The sequence below is a fragment of the Phalangium opilio genome, unplaced genomic scaffold (genome assembly GCF_054372755.1).
Source record: "Phalangium opilio isolate 3A_F unplaced genomic scaffold, DU_Popi_V2 ptg000094l_1, whole genome shotgun sequence".
NCBI lineage: Eukaryota > Metazoa > Arthropoda > Arachnida > Opiliones > Phalangiidae > Phalangium > Phalangium opilio.
Window position 1 is genome coordinate 3,475,939 of NW_028324199.1, and position 20,719 is coordinate 3,496,657.

Below are 20,719 nucleotides of genomic sequence, written 5' to 3' on the forward strand. Positions count from 1 at the left end.
TTTATGATACTCGCTTAGGGTGCGAGTGGTCCCGGGTTCAAATCCCGGACGGACCCGAGTTTTGCAGAAGTAATTTGGTGACTATTTAAATGTAACTAGTTAAATTGTAGGACTACGAGCTGAGCATGTTTCAGTTTCATACTTCGTCCGTTGGTCTAGGGGTATGATACTCGCTTCGGGTGTGAGTGGTCCCGGGTTCAAATACCGGACGGACCCGAGTTTTTGCAGAGGTAATTTAGTGACTATTTAAATGCAACTAACTACAGGGTAGGCCTATGAGTTGAGCATGTTTTATTTCTTACATGGTCCGTTGGTCTAGGGGTATGATACTCGCTTAGGGTGCGAGTGGTCCCGGGTTCAAATCCCGGACCGACCCGAGTTTTTGCAGAGGTAATTTAGTGACTATTTAAATGCAACTAACTACAGGGTAGGCCTATGAGTTGAGCATGTTTTATTTCTTACATGGTCCGTTGGTCTAGGGGTATGATACTCGCTTAGGGTGCGAGTGGTCCCGGGTTCAAATCCCGGACCGACCCGAGTTTTTGCAGAGGTAATTTAGTGACTATTTAAATGCAACTAGTTATATTGTAGGCCTACGGGTTGAGCATGTTTCAGTGTCATACATGGTCCGTTGGTCAAGGGGTATGATACTCGCCTCGGGTGTGAGTGGTCCCGGGTTCAAATCCCGGACGGACCCGAGTTTTTGCAGAGGTAATTTAGTGACTATTTAAATGCAACTAACTACAGGGTAGGCCTATGAGTTGAGCATGTTTTATTTCTTACATGGTCCGTTGGTCTAGGGGTATGATACTCGCTTTGGGTGCGAGTGGTCCCGGGTTCAAATCCCGGACGGACCCGAGTTTTTGCAGAAGTAATTTGGTGACTATTCAAATGCAACGAGTTAAATTGTAGGACTACGAGATGAGCATGTTTCAGTATCATACTTCGTCCGTTGGTCTAGGGGTATGATACTCGCTTAGGGTGCGAGTGGTCCCGGGTTCAAATCCCGGACGGACCCGAGTTTTGCAGAAGTAATTTGGTGACTATTTAAATGCAACTAACTACAGGGTAGGCCTATGAGTTGAGCATGTTTTATTTCTTACATGGTCCGTTGGTCTAGGGGTATGATACTCGCTTAGGTTGCGAGTGGTCCCGGGTTCAAATCCCGGACCGACCCGAGTTTTTGCAGAGGTAATTTAGTGACTATTTAAATGCAACTAACTACAGGGTAGGCCTATGAGTTGAGCATGTTTTATTTCATACATGGTCCGTTGGTCTAGGGGTATGATACTCGCTTTGGGTGTGAGTGGTCCCGGGTTCAATTCCCGGACGGACCCGAGTTTTTGCAGAGGTAATTTAGTGACTATTTAAATGCAACTAGTTATATTGTAGGCCTACGAGTTGAGCATGTTTCAGTGTCATACATGGTCCGTTGGTCAAGGGGTATGATACTCGCCTCGGGTGTGAGTGGTCGCGGGTTCAAATCCCGGACGGACCCGAGTTTTTGCAGAGGTAATTTAGTGACTATTTAAATGCAACTAACTACAGGGTAGGCCTATGAGTTGAGCATGTTTTATTTCTTACATGGTCCGTTGGTCTAGGGGTATGATACTCGCTTTGGGTGCGAGTGGTCCCGGGTTCAAATCCCGGACGGACCCGAGTTTTTGCAGAAGTAATTTGGTGACTATTCAAATGCAACGAGTTAAATTGTAGGACTACGAGTTGAGCATGTTTCAGTGTCATACATGGTCCGTTGGTCTAAGGGTATGATACTCGCTTCGGGTGTGAGTGGTCCCGGGTTCAAATCCTGGACGGACCCGAGGTTTGCAGAAGTAATTTGGTGACTATTTAAATGCAACTAGTTAAATTGTAGGACTACGAGTTGAGAATGTCTCGCTGTCATACATGATCCGTTGGTTTTGGGGTATGTTACTCGCTTCGGGTGTGAGTGGTCCCGGGTTCAAATCCCGGACGGACCCGAGTTTTGCAGAAGTAATTTGGTGACTATTTAAATGTAACTAGTTAAATAGTAGGACTACGAGTTGAGCATGTTTCAGTGTCATATTTCGTCCGTTGGTTTAGGGGTATGATACTCGCTTTGGGTGCGAGTGGTCCCGGGTTCAAATCCCGGACGGACCCGAGTTTTTGCAGAAGTAATTTGGTGACTATTCAAATGCTACGAGTTAAATTGTAGGACTACGAGATGAGCATGTTTCAGTGTCATACTTCGTCCGTTGGTCTAGGGGTATGATACTCGCTTCGGGTGTGAGTGGTCCCGGGTTCAAATCCCGGACGGACCCGAGTTTTTGCAGAAGTAATTTGGTGACTATTCAAATGCAACGAGTTAAATTGTAGGACTACGAGTTGAGCATGTTTCAGTGTCATACATGGTCCGTTGGTCTAAGGGTATGATACTCGCTTCGGGTGTGAGTGGTCCCGGGTTCAAATCCTGGACGGACCCGAGGTTTGCAGAAGTAATTTGGTGACTATTTAAATGCAACTAGTTAAATTGTAGGACTACGAGTTGAGAATGTCTCGCTGTCATACATGATCCGTTGGTTTTGGGGTATGTTACTCGCTTCGGGTGTGAGTGGTCCCGGGTTCAAATCCCGGACGGACCCGAGTTTTGCAGAAGTAATTTGGTGACTATTTAAATGTAACTAGTTAAATAGTAGGACTACGAGTTGAGCATGTTTCAGTGTCATATTTCGTCCGTTGGTTTAGGGGTATGATACTCGCTTTGGGTGCGAGTGGTCCCGGGTTCAAATCCCGGACGGACCCGAGTTTTTGCAGAAGTAATTTGGTGACTATTCAAATGCTACGAGTTAAATTGTAGGACTACGAGATGAGCATGTTTCAGTGTCATACTTCGTCCGTTGGTCTAGGGGTATGATACTCGCTTCGGGTGTGAGTGGTCCCGGGTTCAAATCCCGGACGGACCCGAGTTTTTGCAGAGGTAATTTAGTGACTATTTAAATGCAACTAACTACAGGGTAGGCCTATGAGTTGAGCATGTTTTATTTCATACATGGTCCGTTGGTCTAGGGGTATGATTCTCGCTTTGGGTGCGAGTGGTCCCGGGGTCAAATCCCGGACGGACCCGTGTTTTTGCAGAAGTAATTTGGTGACTATTTAAATGTAACTAGTTAAATTGTAGGACTACGAGCTGAGCATGTTTCAGTGTCATACTTCGTCCGTTGGTCTAGGGGTATGATACTCGCTTCGGGTGTGAGTGGTCCCGGGTTCAAATCCCGGACGGACCCGAGTTTTTGCAGAGGTAATTTAGTGACTATTTAAATGCAACTAACTACAGGGTAGGCCTATGAGTTGAGCATGTTTTATTTCATACATGGTCCGTTGGTCTAGGGGTATGATACTCGCTTTGGGTGTGAGTGGTCCCGGGTTCAAATCTCGGACGGACCCGAGTTTTTGCAGAGGTAATTTAGTGACTATTTAAATGCAACTAACTACAGGGTAGGCCTATGAGTTGAGCATGTTCTATTTCATACATGGTCCGTTGGTCTAGGGGTATGTTACTCGCTTCGGGTGTGAGTGGTCCCGGGTTCAAATCCCGGACGGACCCGAGTATTGCAGAAGTAATTTGGTGACTATTTAAATGTAACTAGTTAAATAGTAGGACTACGAGTTGAGCATGTTTCAGTGTCATATTTCGTCCGTTGGTTTAGGGGTATGATACTCGCTTTGGGTGCGAGTGGTCCCGGGTTCAAATCCCGGACGGACCCGAGTTTTTGCAGAAGTAATTTGGTGACTTTTCAAATGCTACGAGTTAAATTGTAGGACTATGAGATGAGCATGTTTCAGTGTCATACTTCGTCCGTTGGTCTAGTTTTATGATACTCGCTTAGGGTGCGAGTGGTCCCGGGTTCAAATCCCGGACGGACCCGAGTTTTGCAGAAGTAATTTGGTGACTATTTAAATGTAACTAGTTAAATTGTAGGACTACGAGCTGAGCATGTTTCAGTTTCATACTTCGTCCGTTGGTCTAGGGGTATGATACTCGCTTCGGGTGTGAGTGGTCCCGGGTTCAAATACCGGACGGACCCGAGTTTTTGCAGAGGTAATTTAGTGACTATTTAAATGCAACTAACTACAGGGTAGGCCTATGAGTTGAGCATGTTTTATTTCATACATGGTCCGTTGGTCTAGGGGTATGATACTCGCTTTGGGTGTGAGTGGTCCCGGGTTCAAATCTCGGACGGACCCGAGTTTTTTGCAGAGGTAATTTAGTGACTATTTAAATGCAACTAACTACAGGGTAGGCCTATGAGTTGAGCATGTTCTATTTCATACATGGTCCGTTGGTCTAGGGGTATGTTACTCGCTTCGGGTGTGAGTGGTCCCGGGTTCAAATCCCGGACGGACCCGAGTATTGCAGAAGTAATTTGGTGACTATTTAAATGCTACGAGTTAAATTGTAGGACTACGAGATGAGCATGTTTCAGTGTCATACTTCGTCCGTTGGTCTAGGGGTATGATACTCGCTTCGGGTGTGAGTGGTCCCGGGTTCAAATCCCGGACGGACCCGAGTTTTTGCAGAGGTAATTTAGTGACTATTTAAATGCAACTAACTACAGGGTAGGCCTATGAGTTGAGCATGTTTTATTTCATACATGGTCCGTTGGTCTAGGGGTATGATTCTCGCTTTGGGTGCGAGTGGTCCCGGGGTCAAATCCCGGACGGACCCGTGTTTTTGCAGAAGTAATTTGGTCACTATTTAAATGTAACTAGTTAAATTGTAGAACTACGAGCTGAGCATGTTTCAGTGTCATACTTCGTCCGTTGGTCTAGGGGTATGATACTCGCTTCGGGTGTGAGTGGTCCCGGGTTCAAATCCCGGACGGACCCGAGTTTTTGCAGAGGTAATTTAGTGACTATTTAAATGCAACTAACTACAGGGTAGGCCTATGAGTTGAGCATGTTTTATTTCATACATGGTCCGTTGGTCTAGGGGTATGATTCTCGCTTTGGGTGCGAGTGGTCCCGGGGTCAAATCCCGGACGGACCCGTGTTTTTGCAGAAGTAATTTGGTCACTATTTAAATGTAACTAGTTAAATTGTAGAACTACGAGCTGAGCATGTTTCAGTGTCATACTTCGTCCGTTGGTCTAGGGGTATGATACTCGCTTCGGGTGTGAGTGGTCCCGGGTTCAAATCCCGGACGGACCCGAGTTTTTGCAGAGGTAATTTAGTGACTATTTAAATGCAACTAACTACAGGGTAGGCCTATGAGTTGAGCATGTTTTATTTCATACATGGTCCGTTGGTCTAGGGGTATGATACTCGCTTTGGGTGTGAGTGGTCCCGGGTTCAAATCCCGGACGGACCCGAGTTTTTGCAGAGGTAATTTAGTGACTATTTAAATGCAACTAACTACAGGGTAGGCCTATGAGTTGAGCATGTTCTATTTCAAACATGGTCCGTTGGTCTAGGGGTATGATACTCGATTTGGGTGCGAGTGGTCCCGGGTTCAAATCCCGGACGGACCCGAGTTTTTGCAGAAGTAATTTGGTGACTATTCAAATGCTACGAGTTAAATTGTAGGACTACGAGATGAGCATGTTTCAGTGTCATACTTCGTCCGTTGGTCTAGGGGTATGATACTCGCTTAGGGTGCGAGTGGTCCCGGGTTCAAATCCCGGACGGACCCGTGTTTTTGCAGAAGTAATTTGGTCACTATTTAAATGTAACTAGTTAAATTGTAGGACTACGAGATGAGCATGTTTCAGTGTCATACTTCGTCCGTTGGTCTAGGGGTATGATACTCGCTTCGGGTGTGAGTGGTCCCGGGTTCAAATCCCGGACGGACCCGAGTTTTTGCAGAGGTAATTTAGTGACTATTTAAATGCAACTAACTACAGGGTAGGCCTATGAGTTGAGCATGTTTTATTTCATACATGGTCCGTTGGTCTAGGGGTATGATTCTCGCTTTGGGTGCGAGTGGTCCCGGGGTCAAATCCCGGACGGACCCGTGTTTTTGCAGAAGTAATTTGGTCACTATTTAAATGTAACTAGTTAAATTGTAGAACTACGAGCTGAGCATGTTTCAGTGTCATACTTCGTCCGTTGGTCTAGGGGTATGATACTCGCTTCGGGTGTGAGTGGTCCCGGGTTCAAATCCCGGACGGACCCGAGTTTTTGCAGAGGTAATTTAGTGACTATTTAAATGCAACTAACTACAGGGTAGGCCTATGAGTTGAGCATGTTTTATTTCATACATGGTCCGTTGGTCTAGGGGTATGATACTCGCTTTGGGTGTGAGTGGTCCCGGGTTCAAATCCCGGACGGACCCGAGTTTTTGCAGAGGTAATTTAGTGACTATTTAAATGCAACTAACTACAGGGTAGGCCTATGAGTTGAGCATGTTCTATTTCAAACATGGTCCGTTGGTCTAGGGGTATGATACTCGATTTGGGTGCGAGTGGTCCCGGGTTCAAATCCCGGACGGACCCGAGTTTTTGCAGAAGTAATTTGGTGACTATTCAAATGCTACGAGTTAAATTGTAGGACTACGAGATGAGCATGTTTCAGTGTCATACTTCGTCCGTTGGTCTAGGGGTATGATACTCGCTTAGGGTGCGAGTGGTCCCGGGTTCAAATCCCGGACGGACCCGTGTTTTTGCAGAAGTAATTTGGTCACTATTTAAATGTAACTAGTTAAATTGTAGGCCTACGAGATGAGCATGTTTCAGTGTCATACTTCGTCCGTTGGTCTAGGGGTATGATACTCGCTTAGGGTGCGAGTGGTCCCGGGTTCAAATCCCGGACGGACCCGAGTTTTTGCAGAGGTAATTTAGTGACTATTTAAATGCAACTAACTACAGGGTAGGCCTATGAGTTGAGCATGTTTTATTTCATACATGGTCCGTTGGTCTAGGGGTATGATACTCGCTTTGGGTGTGAGTGGTCCCGGGTTCAAATCCCGGACGGACCCGAGTTTTTGCAGAGGTAATTTAGTGACTATTTAAATGCAACTAACTACAGGGTAGGCCTATGAGTTGAGCATGTTCTATTTCATACATGGTCCGTTGGTCTAGGGGTATGTTACTCGCTTCGGGTGTGAGTGGTCCCGGGTTCAAATCCCGGACGGACCCGAGTATTGCAGAAGTAATTTGGTGACTATTTAAATGTAACTAGTTAAATAGTAGGACTACGAGTTGAGCATGTTTCAGTGTCATATTTCGTCCGTTGGTTTAGGGGTATGATACTCGCTTTGGGTGCGAGTGGTCCCGGGTTCAAATCCCGGACGGACCCGAGTTTTTGCAGAAGTAATTTGGTGACTTTTCAAATGCTACGAGTTAAATTGTAGGACTACGAGATGAGCATGTTTCAGTGTCATACTTCGTCCGTTGGTCTAGGGGTATGATACTCGCTTCGGGTGTGAGTGGTCCCGGGTTCAAATCCCGGACGGACCCGAGTTTTTGCAGAGGTAATTTAGTGACTATTTAAATGCAACTAACTACAGGGTAGGCCTATGAGTTGAGCATGTTTTATTTCATACATGGTCCGTTGGTCTAGGGGTATGATTCTCGCTTTGGGTGCGAGTGGTCCCGGGGTCAAATCCCGGACGGACCCGTGTTTTTGCAGAAGTAATTTGGTGACTATTTAAATGTAACTAGTTAAATTGTAGGACTACGAGCTGAGCATGTTTCAGTTTCATACTTCGTCCGTTGGTCTAGGGGTATGATACTCGCTTCGGGTGTGAGTGGTCCCGGGTTCAAATACCGGACGGACCCGAGTTTTTGCAGAGGTAATTTAGTGACTATTTAAATGCAACTAACTACAGGGTAGGCCTATGAGTTGAGCATGTTTTATTTCATACATGGTCCGTTGGTCTAGGGGTATGATACTCGCTTTGGGTGTGAGTGGTCCCGGGTTCAAATCTCGGACGGACCCGAGTTTTTGCAGAGGTAATTTAGTGACTATTTAAATGCAACTAACTACAGGGTATTCCTATGAGTTGAGCATGTTCTATTTCATACATGGTCCGTTGGTCTAGGGGTATGTTACTCGCTTCGGGTGTGAGTGGTCCCGGGTTCAAATCCCGGACGGACCCGAGTATTGCAGAAGTAATTTGGTGACTATTTAAATGTAACTAGTTAAATAGTAGGACTACGAGTTGAGCATGTTTCAGTGTCATATTTCGTCCGTTGGTTTAGGGGTATGATACTCGCTTTGGGTGCGAGTGGTCCCGGGTTCAAATCCCGGACGGACCCGAGTTTTTGCAGAAGTAATTTGGTGACTTTTCAAATGCTACGAGTTAAATTGTAGGACTACGAGATGAGCATGTTTCAGTGTCATACTTCGTCCGTTGGTCTAGGGGTATGATACTCGCTTCGGGTGTGAGTGGTCCCGGGTTCAAATCCCGGACGGACCCGAGTTTTTGCAGAGGTAATTTAGTGACTATTTAAATGCAACTAACTACAGGGTAGGCCTATGAGTTGAGCATGTTTTATTTCATACATGGTCCGTTGGTCTAGGGGTATGATTCTCGCTTTGGGTGCGAGTGGTCCCGGGGTAAAATCCCGGACGGACCCGTGTTTTTGCAGAAGTAATTTGGTCACTATTTAAATGTAACTAGTTAAATTGTAGAACTACGAGCTGAGCATGTTTCAGTGTCATACTTCGTCCGTTGGTCTAGGGGTATGATACTCGCTTCGGGTGTGAGTGGTCCCGGGTTCAAATCCCGGACGGACCCGAGTTTTTGCAGAGGTAATTTAGTGACTATTTAAATGCAACTAACTAAAGGGTAGGCCTATGAGTTGAGCATGTTTTATTTCATACATGGTCCGTTGGTCTAGGGGTATGATACTCGCTTTGGGTGTGAGTGGTCCCGGGTTCAAATCCCGGACGGACCCGAGTTTTTGCAGAGGTAATTTAGTGACTATTTAAATGCAACTAACTACAGGGTAGGCCTATGAGTTGAGCATGTTCTATTTCAAACATGGTCCGTTGGTCTAGGGGTATGATACTCGATTTGGGTGCGAGTGGTCCCGGGTTCAAATGCCGGACGGACCCGAGTTTTTGCAGAAGTAATTTGGTGACTATTCAAATGCTACGAGTTAAATTGTAGGACTACGAGATGAGCATGTTTCAGTGTCATACTTCGTCCGTTGGTCTAGGGGTATGATACTCGCTTAGGGTGCGAGTGGTCCCGGGTTCAAATCCCGGACGGACCCGTGTTTTTGCAGAAGTAATTTGGTCACAATTTAAATGTAACTAGTTAAATTGTAGGACTACGAGATGAGCATGTTTCAGTGTCATACTTCGTCCGTTGGTCTAGGGGTATGATACTCGCTTAGGGTGCGAGTGGTCCCGGGTTCAAATCCCGGACGGACCCGAGTTTTTGCAGAGGTAATTTAGTGACTATTTAAATGCAACTAACTACAGGGTAGGCCTATGAGTTGAGCATGTTTTATTTCATACATGGTCCGTTGGTCTAGGGGTATGATACTCGCTTTGGGTGTGAGTGGTCCCGGGTTCAAATCCCGGACGGACCCGAGTTTTTGCAGAGGTAATTTAGTGACTATTTAAATGCAACTAACTACAGGGTAGGCCTATGAGTTGAGCATGTTCTATTTCATACATGGTCCGTTGGTCTAGGGGTATGTTACTCGCTTCGGGTGTGAGTGGTCCCGGGTTCAAATCCCGGACGGACCCGAGTATTGCAGAAGTAATTTGGTGACTATTTAAATGTAACTAGTTAAATAGTAGGACTACGAGTTGAGCATGTTTCAGTGTCATATTTCGTCCGTTGGTTTAGGGGTATGATACTCGCTTTGGGTGCGAGTGGTCCCGGGTTCAAATCCCGGACGGACCCGAGTTTTTGCAGAAGTAATTTGGTGACTTTTCAAATGCTACGAGTTAAATTGTAGGACTACGAGATGAGCATGTTTCAGTGTCATACTTCGTCCGTTGGTCTAGGGGTATGATACTCGCTTCGGGTGTGAGTGGTCCCGGGTTCAAATCCCGGACGGACCCGAGTTTTTGCAGAGGTAATTTAGTGACTATTTAAATGCAACTAACTACAGGGTAGGCCTATGAGTTGAGCATGTTTTATTTCATACATGGTCCGTTGGTCTAGGGGTATGATTCTCGCTTTGGGTGCGAGTGGTCCCGGGGTCAAATCCCGGACGGACCCGTGTTTTTGCAGAAGTAATTTGGTCACTATTTAAATGTAACTAGTTAAATTGTAGAACTACGAGCTGAGCATGTTTCAGTGTCATACTTCGTCCGTTGGTCTAGGGGTATGATACTCGCTTCGGGTGTGAGTGGTCCCGGGTTCAAATCCCGGACGGACCCGAGTTTTTGCAGAGGTAATTTAGTGACTATTTAAATGCAACTAACTAAAGGGTAGGCCTATGAGTTGAGCATGTTTTATTTCATACATGGTCCGTTGGTCTAGGGGTATGATACTCGCTTTGGGTGTGAGTGGTCCCGGGTTCAAATCCCGGACGGACCCGAGTTTTTGCAGAGGTAATTTAGTGACTATTTAAATGCAACTAACTACAGGGTAGGCCTATGAGTTGAGCATGTTCTATTTCAAACATGGTCCGTTGGTCTAGGGGTATGATACTCGATTTGGGTGCGAGTGGTCCCGGGTTCAAATCCCGGACGGACCCGAGTTTTTGCAGAAGTAATTTGGTGACTATTCAAATGCTACGAGTTAAATTGTAGGACTACGAGATGAGCATGTTTCAGTGTCATACTTCGTCCGTTGGTCTAGGGGTATGATACTCGCTTAGGGTGCGAGTGGTCCCGGGTTCAAATCCCGGACGGACCCGTGTTTTTGCAGAAGTAATTTGGTCACTATTTAAATGTAACTAGTTAAATTGTAGGACTACGAGATGAGCATGTTTCAGTGTCATACTTCGTCCGTTGGTCTAGGGGTATGATACTCGCTTAGGGTGCGAGTGGTCCCGGGTTCAAATCCCGGACGGACCCGAGTTTTTGCAGAGGTAATTTAGTGACTATTTAAATGCAACTAACTACAGGGTAGGCCTATGAGTTGAGCATGTTTTATTTCATACATGGTCCGTTGGTCTAGGGGTATGATACTCGCTTTGGGTGTGAGTGGTCCCGGGTTCAAATCCCGGACGGACCCGAGTTTTTGCAGAGGTAATTTAGTGACTATTTAAATGCAACTAACTACAGGGTAGGCCTATGAGTTGAGCATGTTCTATTTCATACATGGTCCGTTGGTCTAGGGGTATGTTACTCGCTTCGGGTGTGAGTGGTCCCGGGTTCAAATCCCGGACGGACCCGAGTATTGCAGAAGTAATTTGGTGACTATTTAAATGTAACTAGTTAAATAGTAGGACTACGAGTTGAGCATGTTTCAGTGTCATATTTCGTCCGTTGGTTTAGGGGTATGATACTCGCTTTGGGTGCGAGTGGTCCCGGGTTCAAATCCCGGACGGACCCGAGTTTTTGCAGAAGTAATTTGGTGACTTTTCAAATGCTACGAGTTAAATTGTAGGACTACGAGATGAGCATGTTTCAGTGTCATACTTCGTCCGTTGGTCTAGGGGTATGATACTCGCTTCGGGTGTGAGTGGTCCCGGGTTCAAATCCCGGACGGACCCGAGTTTTTGCAGAGGTAATTTAGTGACTATTTAAATGCAACTAACTACAGGGTAGGCCTATGAGTTGAGCATGTTTTATTTCATACATGGTCCGTTGGTCTAGGGGTATAATTCTCGCTTTGGGTGCGAGTGGTCCCGGGGTCAAATCCCGGACGGACCCGTGTTTTTGCAGAAGTAATTTGGTCACTATTTAAATGTAACTAGTTAAATTGTAGAACTACGAGCTGAGCATGTTTCAGTGTCATACTTCGTCCGTTGGTCTAGGGGTATGATACTCGCTTCGGGTGTGAGTGGTCCCGGGTTCAAATCCCGGACGGACCCGAGTTTTTGCAGAGGTAATTTAGTGACTATTTAAATGCAACTAACTACAGGGTAGCCCTATGAGTTGAGCATGTTTTATTTCATACATGGTCCGTTGGTCTAGGGGTATGATACTCGCTTTGGGTGTGAGTGGTCCCGGGTTCAAATCCCGGACGGACCCGAGTTTTTGCAGAGGTAATTTAGTGACCATTTAAATGCAACTAACTACAGGGTAGGCCTATGAGTTGAGCATGTTCTATTTCAAACATGGTCCGTTGGTCTAGGGGTATGATACTCGCTTTGGGTGCGAGTGGTCCCGGGTTCAAATCCCGGACGGACCCGAGTTTTTGCAGAAGTAATTTGGTGACTATTCAAATGCTACGAGTTAAATTGTAGGACTACGAGATGAGCATGTTTCAGTGTCATACTTCGTCCGTTGGTCTAGGGGTATGATACTCGCTTAGGGTGCGAGTGGTCCCGGGTTCAAATCCCGGACGGACCCGAGTTTTGCAGAAGTAATTTGGTGACTATTTAAATGTAACTAGTTAAATTGTAGGACTACGAGCTGAGCATGTTTCAGTTTCATACTTCGTCCGTTGGTCTAGGGGTATGATACTCGCTTCGGGTGTGAGTGGTCCCGGGGTCAAATCCCGGACGGACCCGTGTTTTTGCAGAAGTAATTTGGTGACTATTTAAATGCAACGAGTTAAATTGTAGGACTACGAGCTGAGCATGTTTCAGTGTCATACTTCGTCCGTTGGTCTAGGGGTATGATACTCGCTTCGGGTGTGAGTGGTCCCGGGTTCAAATCCCGGACGGACCCGAGTTTTTGCAGAGGTAATTTAGTGACTATTTAAATGCAACTAACTACAGGGTAGGCCTATGAGTTGATTATGTTCTATTTCATACATGGTCCGTTGGTCTAGGGGTATGTTACTCGCTTTGGGTGCGAGTGGTCCCGGGTTCAAATCCCGGACGGACCCGAGTTTTTGCAGAAGTAATTTGGTGACTATTCAAATGCTACGAGTTAAATTGTAGGACTACGAGATGAGCATGTTTCAGTATCATACTTCGTCCGTTGGTCTAGGGGTATGATACTCGCTTAGGGTGCGAGTGGTCCCGGGTTCAAATCCCGGACGGACCCGAGTTTTGCAGAAGTAATTTGGTGACTATTTAAATGTAACTAGTTAAATTGTAGGACTACGAGCTGAGCATGTTTCAGTGTCATACTTCGTCCGTTGGTCTAGGGGTATGATACTCGCTTCGGGTGTGAGTGGTCCCGGGTTCAAATACCGGACGGACCCGAGTTTTTGCAGAGGTAATTTAGTGACTATTTAAATGCAACTAACTACAGGGTAGGCCTATGAGTTGAGCATGTTTTATTTCATACATGGTCCGTTGGTCTAGGGGTATGATACTCGCTTTGGGTGTGAGTGGTCCCCGTGTTCAAATCCCGGACGGACCCGAGTTTTTGCAGAGGTAATTTAGTGACTATTTAAATGCAACTAACTACAGGGTAGGCCTATGAGTTGAGCATGTTTTATTTCTTACATGGTCCGTTGGTCTAGGGGTATGATACTCGCTTAGGGTGCGAGTGGTCCCGGGTTCAAATCCCGGACCGACTCGAGTTTTTGCAGAGGTAATTTAGTGACTATTTAAATGCAACTAACTACAGGGTAGGCCTATGAGTTGAGCATGTTTTACTTCATACATGGTCCGTTGCTCTAGGGGTATGATACTCGCGTTGGGTGTGAGTGGTCCCGGGTTCAATTCCCGGACGGACCCGAGTTTTTGCAGAGGTAATTTAGTGACTATTTAAATGCAACTAGTTATTTTGTAGGCCTACGAGTTGAGCATGTTTCAGTGTCATACTTGGTCCGTTGGTCAAGGGGTATGATACTCGCCTCGGGTGTGAGTGGTCCCGGGTTCAAATCCCGGACGGACCCGAGTTTTTGCAGAGGTAATTTAGTGACCATTTAAATGCAACTAACTACAGGGTAGGCCTATGAGTTGAGCATGTTCTATTTCAAACATGGTCCGTTGGTCTAGGGGTATGATACTCGCTTTGGGTGCGAGTGGTCCCGGGTTCAAATCCCGGACGGACCCGAGTTTTTGCAGAAGTAATTTGGTGACTATTCAAATGCTACGAGTTAAATTGTAGGACTACGAGATGAGCATGTTTCAGTGTCATACTTCGTCCGTTGGTCTAGGGGTATGATACTCGCTTAGGGTGCGAGTGGTCCCGGGTTCAAATCCCGGACGGACCCGAGTTTTGCAGAAGTAATTTGGTGACTATTTAAATGTAACTAGTTAAATTGTAGGACTACGAGCTGAGCATGTTTCAGTTTCATACTTCGTCCGTTGGTCTAGGGGTATGATACTCGCTTCGGGTGTGAGTGGTCCCGGGGTCAAATCCCGGACGGACCCGTGTTTTTGCAGAAGTAATTTGGTGACTATTTAAATGCAACGAGTTAAATTGTAGGACTACGAGCTGAGCATGTTTCAGTGTCATACTTCGTCCGTTGGTCTAGGGGTATGATACTCGCTTCGGGTGTGAGTGGTCCCGGGTTCAAATCCCGGACGGACCCGAGTTTTTGCAGAGGTAATTTAGTGACTATTTAAATGCAACTAACTACAGGGTAGGCCTATGAGTTGAGCATGTTCTATTTCATACATGGTCCGTTGGTCTAGGGGTATGTTACTCGCTTTGGGTGCGAGTGGTCCCGGGTTCAAATCCCGGACGGACCCGAGTTTTTGCAGAAGTAATTTGGTGACTATTCAAATGCTACGAGTTAAATTGTAGGACTACGAGATGAGCATGTTTCAGTATCATACTTCGTCCGTTGGTCTAGGGGTATGATACTCGCTTAGGGTGCGAGTGGTCCCGGGTTCAAATCCCGGACGGACCCGAGTTTTGCAGAAGTAATTTGGTGACTATTTAAATGTAACTAGTTAAATTGTAGGACTACGAGCTGAGCATGTTTCAGTGTCATACTTCGTCCGTTGGTCTAGGGGTATGATACTCGCTTCGGGTGTGAGTGGTCCCGGGGTCAAATCCCGGACGGACCCGTGTTTTTGCAGAAGTAATTTGGTGACTATTTAAATGCAACGAGTTAAATTGTAGGACTACGAGCTGAGCATGTTTCAGTGTCATACTTCGTCCGTTGGTCTAGGGGTATGATACTCGCTTCGGGTGTGAGTGGTCCCGGGTTCAAATCCCGGACGGACCCGAGTTTTTGCAGAGGTAATTTAGTGACTATTTAAATGCAACTAACTACAGGGTAGGCCTCTGAGTTGAGCATGTTTTATTTCATACATGGACCGTTGGTCTAGGGGTATGATACTCGCTTTGGGTGTGAGTGGTCCCGTGTTCAAATCCCGGACGGACCCGAGTTTTTGCAGAGGTAATTTAGTGACTATTTAAATGCAACTAACTACAGGGTAGGCCTATGAGTTGAGCATGTTCTATTTCATACATGGTCCGTTGGTCTAGGGGTATGTTACTCGCTTTGGGTGCGAGTGGTCCCGGGTTCAAATCCCGGACGGACCCGAGTTTTTGCAGAAGTAATTTGGTGACTATTCAAATGCTACGAGTTAAATTGTAGGACTACGAGATGAGCATGTTTCAGTATCATACTTCGTCCGTTGGTCTAGGGGTATGATACTCGCTTAGGGTGCGAGTGGTCCCGGGTTCAAATCCCGGACGGACCCGAGTTTTGCAGAAGTAATTTGGTGACTATTTAAATGTAACTAGTTAAATTGTAGGACTACGAGCTGAGCATGTTTCAGTGTCATACTTCGTCCGTTGGTCTAGGGGTATGATACTCGCTTCGGGTGTGAGTGGTCCCGGGTTCAAATACCGGACGGACCCGAGTTTTTGCAGAGGTAATTTAGTGACTATTTAAATGCAACTAACTACAGGGTAGGCCTATGAGTTGAGCATGTTTTATTTCATACATGGTCCGTTGGTCTAGGGGTATGATACTCGCTTTGGGTGTGAGTGGTCCCGTGTTCAAATCCCGGACGGACCCGAGTTTTTGCAGAGGTAATTTAGTGACTATTTAAATTAAACTAACTACAGGGTAGGCCTATGAGTTGAGCATGTTTTATTTCTTACATGGTCCGTTGGTCTAGGGGTATGATACTCGCTTAGGGTGTGAGTGGTCCCGGGTTCAAATCCCGGACCGACCCGAGTTTTTGCAGAGGTAATTTAGTGACTATTTAATTGCAACTAACTACAGGGTAGGCCTATGAGTTGAGCATGTTTTATTTCATACATGGTCCGTTGGTCTAGGGGTATGATACTCGCTTTGGGTGTGAGTGGTCCCGGGTTCAATTCCCGGACGGACCCGAGTTTTTGCAGAGGTAATTTAGTGACTATTTAAATGCAACTAGTTATATTGTAGGCCTACGAGTTGAGCATGTTTCAGTGTCATACATGGTCCGTTGGTCAAGGGGTATGATACTCGCCTCGGGTGTGAGTGGTCCCGGGTTCAAATCCCGGACGGACCCGAGTTTTTGCAGAGGTAATTTAGTGACTATTTAAATGCAACTAACTACAGGGTAGGCCTATGAGTTGAGCATGTTTTATTTCTTACATGGTCCGTTGGTCTAGGGGTATGATACTCGCTTTGGGTGCGAGTGGTCCCGGGTTCAAATCCCGGACGGACCCGAGTTTTTGCAGAAGTAATTTGGTGACTATTCAAATGCAACGAGTTAAATTGTAGGACTACGAGTTGAGCATGTTTCAGTGTCATACATGGTCCGCTGGTCTAGGGGTATGATACTCGCTTCGGGTGTGAGTGGTCCCGGGTTCAAATCCTGGACGGACCCGAGGTTTGCAGAAGTAATTTGGTGACTATTTAAATGCAACTAGTTAAATTGTAGGACTACGAGTTGAGAATGTCTCGCTGTCATACATGATCCGTTGGTTTTGGGGTATGTTACTCGCTTCGGGTGTGAGTGGTCCCGGGTTCAAATCCCGGACGGACTCGAGTTTTGCAGAAGTAATTTGGTGACTATTTAAATGTAACTTGTTAAATAGTAGGACTACGAGTTGAGCATGTTTCAGTGTCATATTTCGTCCGTTGGTTTAGGGGTATGATACTCGCTTTGGGTGCGAGTGGTCCCGGGTTCAAATCCCGGACGGACCCGAGTTTTTGCAGAAGTAATTTGGTGACTATTCAAATGCTACGAGTTAAATTGTAGGACTACGAGATGAGCATGTTTCAGTGTCATACTTCGTCCGTTGGTCTAGGGGTATGATACTCGCTTCGGGTGTGAGTGGTCCCGGGTTCAAATCCCGGACGGACCCGAGTTTTTGCAGAGGTAATTTAGTGACTATTTAAATGCAACTAACTACAGAGTAGGCCTATGAGTTGAGCATGTTTTATTTCATACATGGTCCGTTGGTCTAGGGGTATGATTCTCGCTTTGGGTGCGAGTGGTCCCGGGGTCAAATCCCGGACGGACCCGTGTTTTTGCAGAAGTAATTTGGTGACTATTTAAATGTAACTAGTTAAATTGTAGGATTACGAGCTGAGCATGTTTCAGTGTCATACTTCGTCCGTTGGTCTAGGGGTATGATACTCGCTTCGGGTGTGAGTGGTCCCGGGTTCAAATCCCGGACGGACCCGAGTTTTTGCAGAGGTAATTTAGTGACTATTTAAATGCAACTAACTACAGGGTAGGCCTATGAGTTGAGCATGTTTTATTTCATACATGGTCCGTTGGTCTAGGGGTATGATACTCGCTTTGGGTGTGAGTGGTCCCGGGTTCAAATCTCGGACGGACCCGAGTTTTTGCAGAGGTAATTTAGTGACTATTTAAATGCAACTAACTACAGGGTAGGCCTATGAGTTGAGCATGTTCTATTTCATACATGGTCCGTTGGTCTAGGGGTATGTTACTCGCTTCGGGTGTGAGTGGTCCCGGGTTCAAATCCCGGACGGACCCGAGTTTTTGCAGAAGTAATTTGGTGACTTTTCAAATGCTACGAGTTAAATTGTAGGACTACGAGATGAGCATGTTTCAGTGTCATACTTCGTCCGTTGGTCTAGGGGTATGATACTCGCTTAGGGTGCGAGTGGTCCCGGGTTCAAATCCCGGACGGACCCGAGTTTTGCAGAAGTAATTTGGTGACTATTTAAATGTAACTAGTTAAATTGTAGGACTACGAGCTGAGCATGTTTCAGTTTCATACTTCGTCCGTTGGTCTAGGGGTATGATACTCGCTTCGGGTGTGAGTGGTCCCGGGTTCAAATACCGGACGGACCCGAGTTTTTGCAGAGGTAATTTAGTGACTATTTAAATGCAACTAACTACAGGGTAGGCCTATGAGTTGAGCATGTTTTATTTCATACATGGTCCGTTGGTCTAGGGGTATGATACTCGCTTTGGGTGTGAGTGGTCCCGGGTTCAAATCTCGGACGGACCCGAGTTTTTGCAGAGGTAATTTAGTGACTATTTAAATGCAACTAACTACAGGGTAGGCCTATGAGTTGAGCATGTTCTATTTCATACATGGTCCGTTGGTCTAGGGGTATGTTACTCGCTTCGGGTGTGAGTGGTCCCGGGTTCAAATCCCGGACGGACCCGAGTTTTTGCAGAGGTAATTTAGTGACTATTTAAATGTAACTAACTACAGGGTAGGCCTATGAGTTGAGCATGTTTTATTTCATACATGGTACGTTGGTCTAGGGGTATGATTCTCGCTTTGGGTGCGAGTGGTCCCGGGGTCAAATCCCGGACGGACCCGTGTTTTTGCAGAAGTAATTTGGTCACTATTTAAATGTAACTAGTTAAATTGTAGGACTACGAGCTGAGCATGTTTCAGTGTCATACTTCGTCCGTTGGTCTAGGGGTATGATTCTCGCTTCGGGTGTGAGTGGTCCCGGGTTCAAATCCCGGACGGACCCGAGTTTTTGCAGAGGTAATTTAGTGACTATTTAAATGCAACTAACTACAGGGTAGGCCTATGAGTTGAGCATGTTTTATTTCATACATGGTCCGTTGGTCTAGGGGTATGATACTCGCTTTGGGTGTGAGTGGTCCCGGGTTCAAATCCCGGACGGACAAGAGTTTTTGCAGAGGTAATTTAGTGACTATTTAAATGCAACTAACTACAGGGTAGGCCTATGAGTTGAGCATGTTCTATTTCAAACATGGTCCGTTGGTCTAGGGGTATGTTACTCGCTTTGGGTGCGAGTGGTCCCGGGTTCAAATCCCGGACGGACCCGAGTTTTTGCAGAAGTAATTTGGTGACTATTCAAATGCTACGAGTTAAATTGTAGGATTACGAGATGAGCATGTTTCAGTATCATACTTCGTCCGTTGGTCTAGGGGTATGATACTCGCTTAGGGTGCGAGTGGTCCCGGGTTCAAATCCCGGACGGACCCGAGTTTTGCAGAAGTAATTTGGTGACTATTTAAATGTAACTAGTTAAATTGTAGGACTACGAGCTGAGCATGTTTCAGTGTCATACTTCGTCCGTTGGTCTAGGGGTATGATACTCGCTTCGGGTGTGAGTGGTCCCGGGTTCAAATACCGGACGGACCCGAGTTTTTGCAGAGGTAATTTAGTGACTATTTAAATGCAACTAACTACAGGGTAGGCCTATGAGTTGAGCATGTTTTATTTCATACATGGTCCGTTGGTCTAGGGGTATGATACTCGCTTTGGGTGTGAGTGGTCCCGTGTTCAAATCCCGGACGGACCCGAGTTTTTGCAGAGGTAATTTAGTGACTATTTAAATTAAACTAACTACAGGGTAGGCCTATGAGTTGAGCATGTTTTATTTCTTACATGGTCCGTTGGTCTAGGGGTATGATACTCGCTTAGGGTGCGAGTGGTCCCGGGTTCAAATCCCGGACCGACCCGAGTTTTTGCAGAGGTAATTTAGTGACTATTTAAATGCAACTAACTACAGGGTAGGCCTATGAGTTGAGCATGTTTTATTTCATACATGGTCCGTTGGTCTAGGGGTATGATACTCGCTTTGGGTGTGAGTGGTCCCGGGTTCAATTCCCGGACGGACCCGAGTTTTTGCAGAGGTAATTTAGTGACTATTTAAATGCAACTAGTTATATTGTAGGCCTACGAGTTGAGCATGTTTCAGTGTCATACATGGTCCGTTGGTCAAGGGGTATGATACTCGCCTCGGGTGTGAGTGGTCCCGGGTTCAAATCCCGGACGGACCCGAGTTTTTGCAGAGGTAATTTAGTGACTATTTAAATGCAACTAACTACAGGGTAGGCCTATGAGTTGAGCATGTTTTATTTCTTACATGGTCCGTTGGTCTAGGGGTATGATACTCGCTTTGGGTGCGAGTGGTCCCGGGTTCAAATCCCGGACGGACCCGAGTTTTTGCAGAAGTAATTTGGTGACTATTCAAATGCAACGAGTTAAATTGTAGGACTAGGAGTTGAGCATGTTTCAGTGTCATACATGGTCCGTTGGTCTAGGGGTATGATACTCGCTTCGGGTGTGAGTGGTCCCGGGTTCAAATCCTGGACGGACCCGAGGTTTGCAGAAGTAATTTGGTGACTATTTAAATGCAACTAGTTAAATTGTAGGACTACGAGTTGAGAATGTCTCGCTGTCATACATGATCCGTTGGTTTTGGGGTATGTTACTCGCTTCGGGTGTGAGTGGTCCCGGGGTCAAATCCCGGACGGACTCGAGTTTTGCAGAAGTAATTTGGTGACTATTTAAATGTAACTAGTTAAATAGTAGGACTACGAGTTGAGCATGTTTCAGTGTCATATTTCGTCCGTTGGTTTAGGGGTATGATACTCGCTTTGGGTGCGAGTGGTCC

General features: G+C 46.1%; 71 non-coding genes across 71 annotated transcripts; all 71 read left to right on the forward strand.

Annotated features, from left to right (window-relative positions):
• The first annotated feature begins 304 nt into the window (after positions 1 to 304).
• TRNAP-AGG (transfer RNA proline (anticodon AGG)) lies at positions 305 to 376 on the forward strand. Its single transcript has one exon. It is a non-coding gene; the product is annotated as a tRNA-Pro (tRNA).
• An 88-nt stretch (positions 377 to 464) lies between these two features.
• Positions 465 to 536, forward strand: TRNAP-AGG (transfer RNA proline (anticodon AGG)). Its single transcript has one exon. It is a non-coding gene; the product is annotated as a tRNA-Pro (tRNA).
• Positions 537 to 625: 89 nt separating this feature from the next.
• TRNAP-CGG (transfer RNA proline (anticodon CGG)) lies at positions 626 to 697 on the forward strand. Its single transcript has one exon. It is a non-coding gene; the product is annotated as a tRNA-Pro (tRNA).
• Positions 698 to 785: 88 nt separating this feature from the next.
• TRNAP-UGG (transfer RNA proline (anticodon UGG)) lies at positions 786 to 857 on the forward strand. The gene has a single exon. It is a non-coding gene; the product is annotated as a tRNA-Pro (tRNA).
• Positions 858 to 946: 89 nt separating this feature from the next.
• Positions 947 to 1,020, forward strand: TRNAP-AGG (transfer RNA proline (anticodon AGG)). Its single transcript has one exon. It is a non-coding gene; the product is annotated as a tRNA-Pro (tRNA).
• Positions 1,021 to 1,265: 245 nt separating this feature from the next.
• Positions 1,266 to 1,337, forward strand: TRNAP-UGG (transfer RNA proline (anticodon UGG)). Its single transcript has one exon. It is a non-coding gene; the product is annotated as a tRNA-Pro (tRNA).
• A 249-nt stretch (positions 1,338 to 1,586) lies between these two features.
• Positions 1,587 to 1,658, forward strand: TRNAP-UGG (transfer RNA proline (anticodon UGG)). The gene has a single exon. It is a non-coding gene; the product is annotated as a tRNA-Pro (tRNA).
• An 89-nt stretch (positions 1,659 to 1,747) lies between these two features.
• On the forward strand, positions 1,748 to 1,819 carry TRNAP-CGG (transfer RNA proline (anticodon CGG)). Its single transcript has one exon. It is a non-coding gene; the product is annotated as a tRNA-Pro (tRNA).
• Positions 1,820 to 2,228: 409 nt separating this feature from the next.
• TRNAP-CGG (transfer RNA proline (anticodon CGG)) lies at positions 2,229 to 2,302 on the forward strand. Its single transcript has one exon. It is a non-coding gene; the product is annotated as a tRNA-Pro (tRNA).
• Positions 2,303 to 2,389: 87 nt separating this feature from the next.
• Positions 2,390 to 2,461, forward strand: TRNAP-CGG (transfer RNA proline (anticodon CGG)). The gene has a single exon. It is a non-coding gene; the product is annotated as a tRNA-Pro (tRNA).
• Positions 2,462 to 2,870: 409 nt separating this feature from the next.
• Positions 2,871 to 2,944, forward strand: TRNAP-CGG (transfer RNA proline (anticodon CGG)). The gene has a single exon. It is a non-coding gene; the product is annotated as a tRNA-Pro (tRNA).
• A 247-nt stretch (positions 2,945 to 3,191) lies between these two features.
• TRNAP-CGG (transfer RNA proline (anticodon CGG)) lies at positions 3,192 to 3,265 on the forward strand. The gene has a single exon. It is a non-coding gene; the product is annotated as a tRNA-Pro (tRNA).
• Positions 3,266 to 3,511: 246 nt separating this feature from the next.
• Positions 3,512 to 3,583, forward strand: TRNAP-CGG (transfer RNA proline (anticodon CGG)). The gene has a single exon. It is a non-coding gene; the product is annotated as a tRNA-Pro (tRNA).
• Positions 3,584 to 4,313: 730 nt separating this feature from the next.
• On the forward strand, positions 4,314 to 4,385 carry TRNAP-CGG (transfer RNA proline (anticodon CGG)). Its single transcript has one exon. It is a non-coding gene; the product is annotated as a tRNA-Pro (tRNA).
• Positions 4,386 to 4,473: 88 nt separating this feature from the next.
• TRNAP-CGG (transfer RNA proline (anticodon CGG)) lies at positions 4,474 to 4,547 on the forward strand. The gene has a single exon. It is a non-coding gene; the product is annotated as a tRNA-Pro (tRNA).
• A 247-nt stretch (positions 4,548 to 4,794) lies between these two features.
• Positions 4,795 to 4,868, forward strand: TRNAP-CGG (transfer RNA proline (anticodon CGG)). The gene has a single exon. It is a non-coding gene; the product is annotated as a tRNA-Pro (tRNA).
• Positions 4,869 to 5,115: 247 nt separating this feature from the next.
• Positions 5,116 to 5,189, forward strand: TRNAP-CGG (transfer RNA proline (anticodon CGG)). The gene has a single exon. It is a non-coding gene; the product is annotated as a tRNA-Pro (tRNA).
• An 86-nt stretch (positions 5,190 to 5,275) lies between these two features.
• TRNAP-UGG (transfer RNA proline (anticodon UGG)) lies at positions 5,276 to 5,347 on the forward strand. Its single transcript has one exon. It is a non-coding gene; the product is annotated as a tRNA-Pro (tRNA).
• A 249-nt stretch (positions 5,348 to 5,596) lies between these two features.
• On the forward strand, positions 5,597 to 5,670 carry TRNAP-AGG (transfer RNA proline (anticodon AGG)). The gene has a single exon. It is a non-coding gene; the product is annotated as a tRNA-Pro (tRNA).
• An 87-nt stretch (positions 5,671 to 5,757) lies between these two features.
• On the forward strand, positions 5,758 to 5,831 carry TRNAP-CGG (transfer RNA proline (anticodon CGG)). The gene has a single exon. It is a non-coding gene; the product is annotated as a tRNA-Pro (tRNA).
• A 247-nt stretch (positions 5,832 to 6,078) lies between these two features.
• TRNAP-CGG (transfer RNA proline (anticodon CGG)) lies at positions 6,079 to 6,152 on the forward strand. The gene has a single exon. It is a non-coding gene; the product is annotated as a tRNA-Pro (tRNA).
• An 86-nt stretch (positions 6,153 to 6,238) lies between these two features.
• On the forward strand, positions 6,239 to 6,310 carry TRNAP-UGG (transfer RNA proline (anticodon UGG)). Its single transcript has one exon. It is a non-coding gene; the product is annotated as a tRNA-Pro (tRNA).
• A 249-nt stretch (positions 6,311 to 6,559) lies between these two features.
• TRNAP-AGG (transfer RNA proline (anticodon AGG)) lies at positions 6,560 to 6,633 on the forward strand. The gene has a single exon. It is a non-coding gene; the product is annotated as a tRNA-Pro (tRNA).
• An 87-nt stretch (positions 6,634 to 6,720) lies between these two features.
• On the forward strand, positions 6,721 to 6,794 carry TRNAP-AGG (transfer RNA proline (anticodon AGG)). The gene has a single exon. It is a non-coding gene; the product is annotated as a tRNA-Pro (tRNA).
• Positions 6,795 to 6,880: 86 nt separating this feature from the next.
• On the forward strand, positions 6,881 to 6,952 carry TRNAP-UGG (transfer RNA proline (anticodon UGG)). Its single transcript has one exon. It is a non-coding gene; the product is annotated as a tRNA-Pro (tRNA).
• Positions 6,953 to 7,040: 88 nt separating this feature from the next.
• TRNAP-CGG (transfer RNA proline (anticodon CGG)) lies at positions 7,041 to 7,112 on the forward strand. The gene has a single exon. It is a non-coding gene; the product is annotated as a tRNA-Pro (tRNA).
• A 249-nt stretch (positions 7,113 to 7,361) lies between these two features.
• On the forward strand, positions 7,362 to 7,435 carry TRNAP-CGG (transfer RNA proline (anticodon CGG)). The gene has a single exon. It is a non-coding gene; the product is annotated as a tRNA-Pro (tRNA).
• A 567-nt stretch (positions 7,436 to 8,002) lies between these two features.
• On the forward strand, positions 8,003 to 8,074 carry TRNAP-CGG (transfer RNA proline (anticodon CGG)). The gene has a single exon. It is a non-coding gene; the product is annotated as a tRNA-Pro (tRNA).
• A 249-nt stretch (positions 8,075 to 8,323) lies between these two features.
• TRNAP-CGG (transfer RNA proline (anticodon CGG)) lies at positions 8,324 to 8,397 on the forward strand. The gene has a single exon. It is a non-coding gene; the product is annotated as a tRNA-Pro (tRNA).
• Positions 8,398 to 8,644: 247 nt separating this feature from the next.
• TRNAP-CGG (transfer RNA proline (anticodon CGG)) lies at positions 8,645 to 8,718 on the forward strand. The gene has a single exon. It is a non-coding gene; the product is annotated as a tRNA-Pro (tRNA).
• An 86-nt stretch (positions 8,719 to 8,804) lies between these two features.
• Positions 8,805 to 8,876, forward strand: TRNAP-UGG (transfer RNA proline (anticodon UGG)). Its single transcript has one exon. It is a non-coding gene; the product is annotated as a tRNA-Pro (tRNA).
• Positions 8,877 to 9,125: 249 nt separating this feature from the next.
• Positions 9,126 to 9,199, forward strand: TRNAP-AGG (transfer RNA proline (anticodon AGG)). The gene has a single exon. It is a non-coding gene; the product is annotated as a tRNA-Pro (tRNA).
• Positions 9,200 to 9,286: 87 nt separating this feature from the next.
• Positions 9,287 to 9,360, forward strand: TRNAP-AGG (transfer RNA proline (anticodon AGG)). The gene has a single exon. It is a non-coding gene; the product is annotated as a tRNA-Pro (tRNA).
• An 86-nt stretch (positions 9,361 to 9,446) lies between these two features.
• TRNAP-UGG (transfer RNA proline (anticodon UGG)) lies at positions 9,447 to 9,518 on the forward strand. The gene has a single exon. It is a non-coding gene; the product is annotated as a tRNA-Pro (tRNA).
• An 88-nt stretch (positions 9,519 to 9,606) lies between these two features.
• On the forward strand, positions 9,607 to 9,678 carry TRNAP-CGG (transfer RNA proline (anticodon CGG)). Its single transcript has one exon. It is a non-coding gene; the product is annotated as a tRNA-Pro (tRNA).
• Positions 9,679 to 9,927: 249 nt separating this feature from the next.
• TRNAP-CGG (transfer RNA proline (anticodon CGG)) lies at positions 9,928 to 10,001 on the forward strand. The gene has a single exon. It is a non-coding gene; the product is annotated as a tRNA-Pro (tRNA).
• Positions 10,002 to 10,248: 247 nt separating this feature from the next.
• Positions 10,249 to 10,322, forward strand: TRNAP-CGG (transfer RNA proline (anticodon CGG)). The gene has a single exon. It is a non-coding gene; the product is annotated as a tRNA-Pro (tRNA).
• Positions 10,323 to 10,408: 86 nt separating this feature from the next.
• TRNAP-UGG (transfer RNA proline (anticodon UGG)) lies at positions 10,409 to 10,480 on the forward strand. The gene has a single exon. It is a non-coding gene; the product is annotated as a tRNA-Pro (tRNA).
• A 249-nt stretch (positions 10,481 to 10,729) lies between these two features.
• Positions 10,730 to 10,803, forward strand: TRNAP-AGG (transfer RNA proline (anticodon AGG)). Its single transcript has one exon. It is a non-coding gene; the product is annotated as a tRNA-Pro (tRNA).
• An 87-nt stretch (positions 10,804 to 10,890) lies between these two features.
• On the forward strand, positions 10,891 to 10,964 carry TRNAP-AGG (transfer RNA proline (anticodon AGG)). The gene has a single exon. It is a non-coding gene; the product is annotated as a tRNA-Pro (tRNA).
• An 86-nt stretch (positions 10,965 to 11,050) lies between these two features.
• Positions 11,051 to 11,122, forward strand: TRNAP-UGG (transfer RNA proline (anticodon UGG)). The gene has a single exon. It is a non-coding gene; the product is annotated as a tRNA-Pro (tRNA).
• Positions 11,123 to 11,210: 88 nt separating this feature from the next.
• Positions 11,211 to 11,282, forward strand: TRNAP-CGG (transfer RNA proline (anticodon CGG)). Its single transcript has one exon. It is a non-coding gene; the product is annotated as a tRNA-Pro (tRNA).
• Positions 11,283 to 11,531: 249 nt separating this feature from the next.
• Positions 11,532 to 11,605, forward strand: TRNAP-CGG (transfer RNA proline (anticodon CGG)). Its single transcript has one exon. It is a non-coding gene; the product is annotated as a tRNA-Pro (tRNA).
• Positions 11,606 to 11,852: 247 nt separating this feature from the next.
• TRNAP-CGG (transfer RNA proline (anticodon CGG)) lies at positions 11,853 to 11,926 on the forward strand. The gene has a single exon. It is a non-coding gene; the product is annotated as a tRNA-Pro (tRNA).
• Positions 11,927 to 12,012: 86 nt separating this feature from the next.
• Positions 12,013 to 12,084, forward strand: TRNAP-UGG (transfer RNA proline (anticodon UGG)). The gene has a single exon. It is a non-coding gene; the product is annotated as a tRNA-Pro (tRNA).
• An 88-nt stretch (positions 12,085 to 12,172) lies between these two features.
• TRNAP-UGG (transfer RNA proline (anticodon UGG)) lies at positions 12,173 to 12,244 on the forward strand. Its single transcript has one exon. It is a non-coding gene; the product is annotated as a tRNA-Pro (tRNA).
• Positions 12,245 to 12,333: 89 nt separating this feature from the next.
• Positions 12,334 to 12,407, forward strand: TRNAP-AGG (transfer RNA proline (anticodon AGG)). Its single transcript has one exon. It is a non-coding gene; the product is annotated as a tRNA-Pro (tRNA).
• Positions 12,408 to 12,654: 247 nt separating this feature from the next.
• Positions 12,655 to 12,728, forward strand: TRNAP-CGG (transfer RNA proline (anticodon CGG)). The gene has a single exon. It is a non-coding gene; the product is annotated as a tRNA-Pro (tRNA).
• Positions 12,729 to 12,975: 247 nt separating this feature from the next.
• TRNAP-AGG (transfer RNA proline (anticodon AGG)) lies at positions 12,976 to 13,049 on the forward strand. Its single transcript has one exon. It is a non-coding gene; the product is annotated as a tRNA-Pro (tRNA).
• Positions 13,050 to 13,777: 728 nt separating this feature from the next.
• On the forward strand, positions 13,778 to 13,849 carry TRNAP-CGG (transfer RNA proline (anticodon CGG)). Its single transcript has one exon. It is a non-coding gene; the product is annotated as a tRNA-Pro (tRNA).
• An 88-nt stretch (positions 13,850 to 13,937) lies between these two features.
• TRNAP-UGG (transfer RNA proline (anticodon UGG)) lies at positions 13,938 to 14,009 on the forward strand. Its single transcript has one exon. It is a non-coding gene; the product is annotated as a tRNA-Pro (tRNA).
• An 89-nt stretch (positions 14,010 to 14,098) lies between these two features.
• Positions 14,099 to 14,172, forward strand: TRNAP-AGG (transfer RNA proline (anticodon AGG)). The gene has a single exon. It is a non-coding gene; the product is annotated as a tRNA-Pro (tRNA).
• A 247-nt stretch (positions 14,173 to 14,419) lies between these two features.
• On the forward strand, positions 14,420 to 14,493 carry TRNAP-CGG (transfer RNA proline (anticodon CGG)). The gene has a single exon. It is a non-coding gene; the product is annotated as a tRNA-Pro (tRNA).
• A 247-nt stretch (positions 14,494 to 14,740) lies between these two features.
• TRNAP-AGG (transfer RNA proline (anticodon AGG)) lies at positions 14,741 to 14,814 on the forward strand. The gene has a single exon. It is a non-coding gene; the product is annotated as a tRNA-Pro (tRNA).
• Positions 14,815 to 15,061: 247 nt separating this feature from the next.
• On the forward strand, positions 15,062 to 15,135 carry TRNAP-CGG (transfer RNA proline (anticodon CGG)). Its single transcript has one exon. It is a non-coding gene; the product is annotated as a tRNA-Pro (tRNA).
• A 407-nt stretch (positions 15,136 to 15,542) lies between these two features.
• On the forward strand, positions 15,543 to 15,616 carry TRNAP-AGG (transfer RNA proline (anticodon AGG)). Its single transcript has one exon. It is a non-coding gene; the product is annotated as a tRNA-Pro (tRNA).
• Positions 15,617 to 16,182: 566 nt separating this feature from the next.
• Positions 16,183 to 16,254, forward strand: TRNAP-UGG (transfer RNA proline (anticodon UGG)). Its single transcript has one exon. It is a non-coding gene; the product is annotated as a tRNA-Pro (tRNA).
• Positions 16,255 to 16,343: 89 nt separating this feature from the next.
• TRNAP-CGG (transfer RNA proline (anticodon CGG)) lies at positions 16,344 to 16,415 on the forward strand. Its single transcript has one exon. It is a non-coding gene; the product is annotated as a tRNA-Pro (tRNA).
• Positions 16,416 to 16,503: 88 nt separating this feature from the next.
• TRNAP-UGG (transfer RNA proline (anticodon UGG)) lies at positions 16,504 to 16,575 on the forward strand. The gene has a single exon. It is a non-coding gene; the product is annotated as a tRNA-Pro (tRNA).
• A 570-nt stretch (positions 16,576 to 17,145) lies between these two features.
• Positions 17,146 to 17,219, forward strand: TRNAP-CGG (transfer RNA proline (anticodon CGG)). Its single transcript has one exon. It is a non-coding gene; the product is annotated as a tRNA-Pro (tRNA).
• A 247-nt stretch (positions 17,220 to 17,466) lies between these two features.
• TRNAP-CGG (transfer RNA proline (anticodon CGG)) lies at positions 17,467 to 17,540 on the forward strand. The gene has a single exon. It is a non-coding gene; the product is annotated as a tRNA-Pro (tRNA).
• Positions 17,541 to 17,786: 246 nt separating this feature from the next.
• Positions 17,787 to 17,858, forward strand: TRNAP-CGG (transfer RNA proline (anticodon CGG)). Its single transcript has one exon. It is a non-coding gene; the product is annotated as a tRNA-Pro (tRNA).
• An 89-nt stretch (positions 17,859 to 17,947) lies between these two features.
• TRNAP-AGG (transfer RNA proline (anticodon AGG)) lies at positions 17,948 to 18,021 on the forward strand. Its single transcript has one exon. It is a non-coding gene; the product is annotated as a tRNA-Pro (tRNA).
• A 406-nt stretch (positions 18,022 to 18,427) lies between these two features.
• TRNAP-CGG (transfer RNA proline (anticodon CGG)) lies at positions 18,428 to 18,499 on the forward strand. Its single transcript has one exon. It is a non-coding gene; the product is annotated as a tRNA-Pro (tRNA).
• A 249-nt stretch (positions 18,500 to 18,748) lies between these two features.
• On the forward strand, positions 18,749 to 18,822 carry TRNAP-CGG (transfer RNA proline (anticodon CGG)). Its single transcript has one exon. It is a non-coding gene; the product is annotated as a tRNA-Pro (tRNA).
• A 407-nt stretch (positions 18,823 to 19,229) lies between these two features.
• On the forward strand, positions 19,230 to 19,303 carry TRNAP-AGG (transfer RNA proline (anticodon AGG)). The gene has a single exon. It is a non-coding gene; the product is annotated as a tRNA-Pro (tRNA).
• A 406-nt stretch (positions 19,304 to 19,709) lies between these two features.
• On the forward strand, positions 19,710 to 19,781 carry TRNAP-AGG (transfer RNA proline (anticodon AGG)). Its single transcript has one exon. It is a non-coding gene; the product is annotated as a tRNA-Pro (tRNA).
• Positions 19,782 to 19,869: 88 nt separating this feature from the next.
• TRNAP-UGG (transfer RNA proline (anticodon UGG)) lies at positions 19,870 to 19,941 on the forward strand. Its single transcript has one exon. It is a non-coding gene; the product is annotated as a tRNA-Pro (tRNA).
• An 89-nt stretch (positions 19,942 to 20,030) lies between these two features.
• TRNAP-CGG (transfer RNA proline (anticodon CGG)) lies at positions 20,031 to 20,102 on the forward strand. Its single transcript has one exon. It is a non-coding gene; the product is annotated as a tRNA-Pro (tRNA).
• An 88-nt stretch (positions 20,103 to 20,190) lies between these two features.
• TRNAP-UGG (transfer RNA proline (anticodon UGG)) lies at positions 20,191 to 20,262 on the forward strand. Its single transcript has one exon. It is a non-coding gene; the product is annotated as a tRNA-Pro (tRNA).
• An 89-nt stretch (positions 20,263 to 20,351) lies between these two features.
• On the forward strand, positions 20,352 to 20,423 carry TRNAP-CGG (transfer RNA proline (anticodon CGG)). Its single transcript has one exon. It is a non-coding gene; the product is annotated as a tRNA-Pro (tRNA).
• The last annotated feature ends 296 nt before the right edge of the window (positions 20,424 to 20,719 follow it).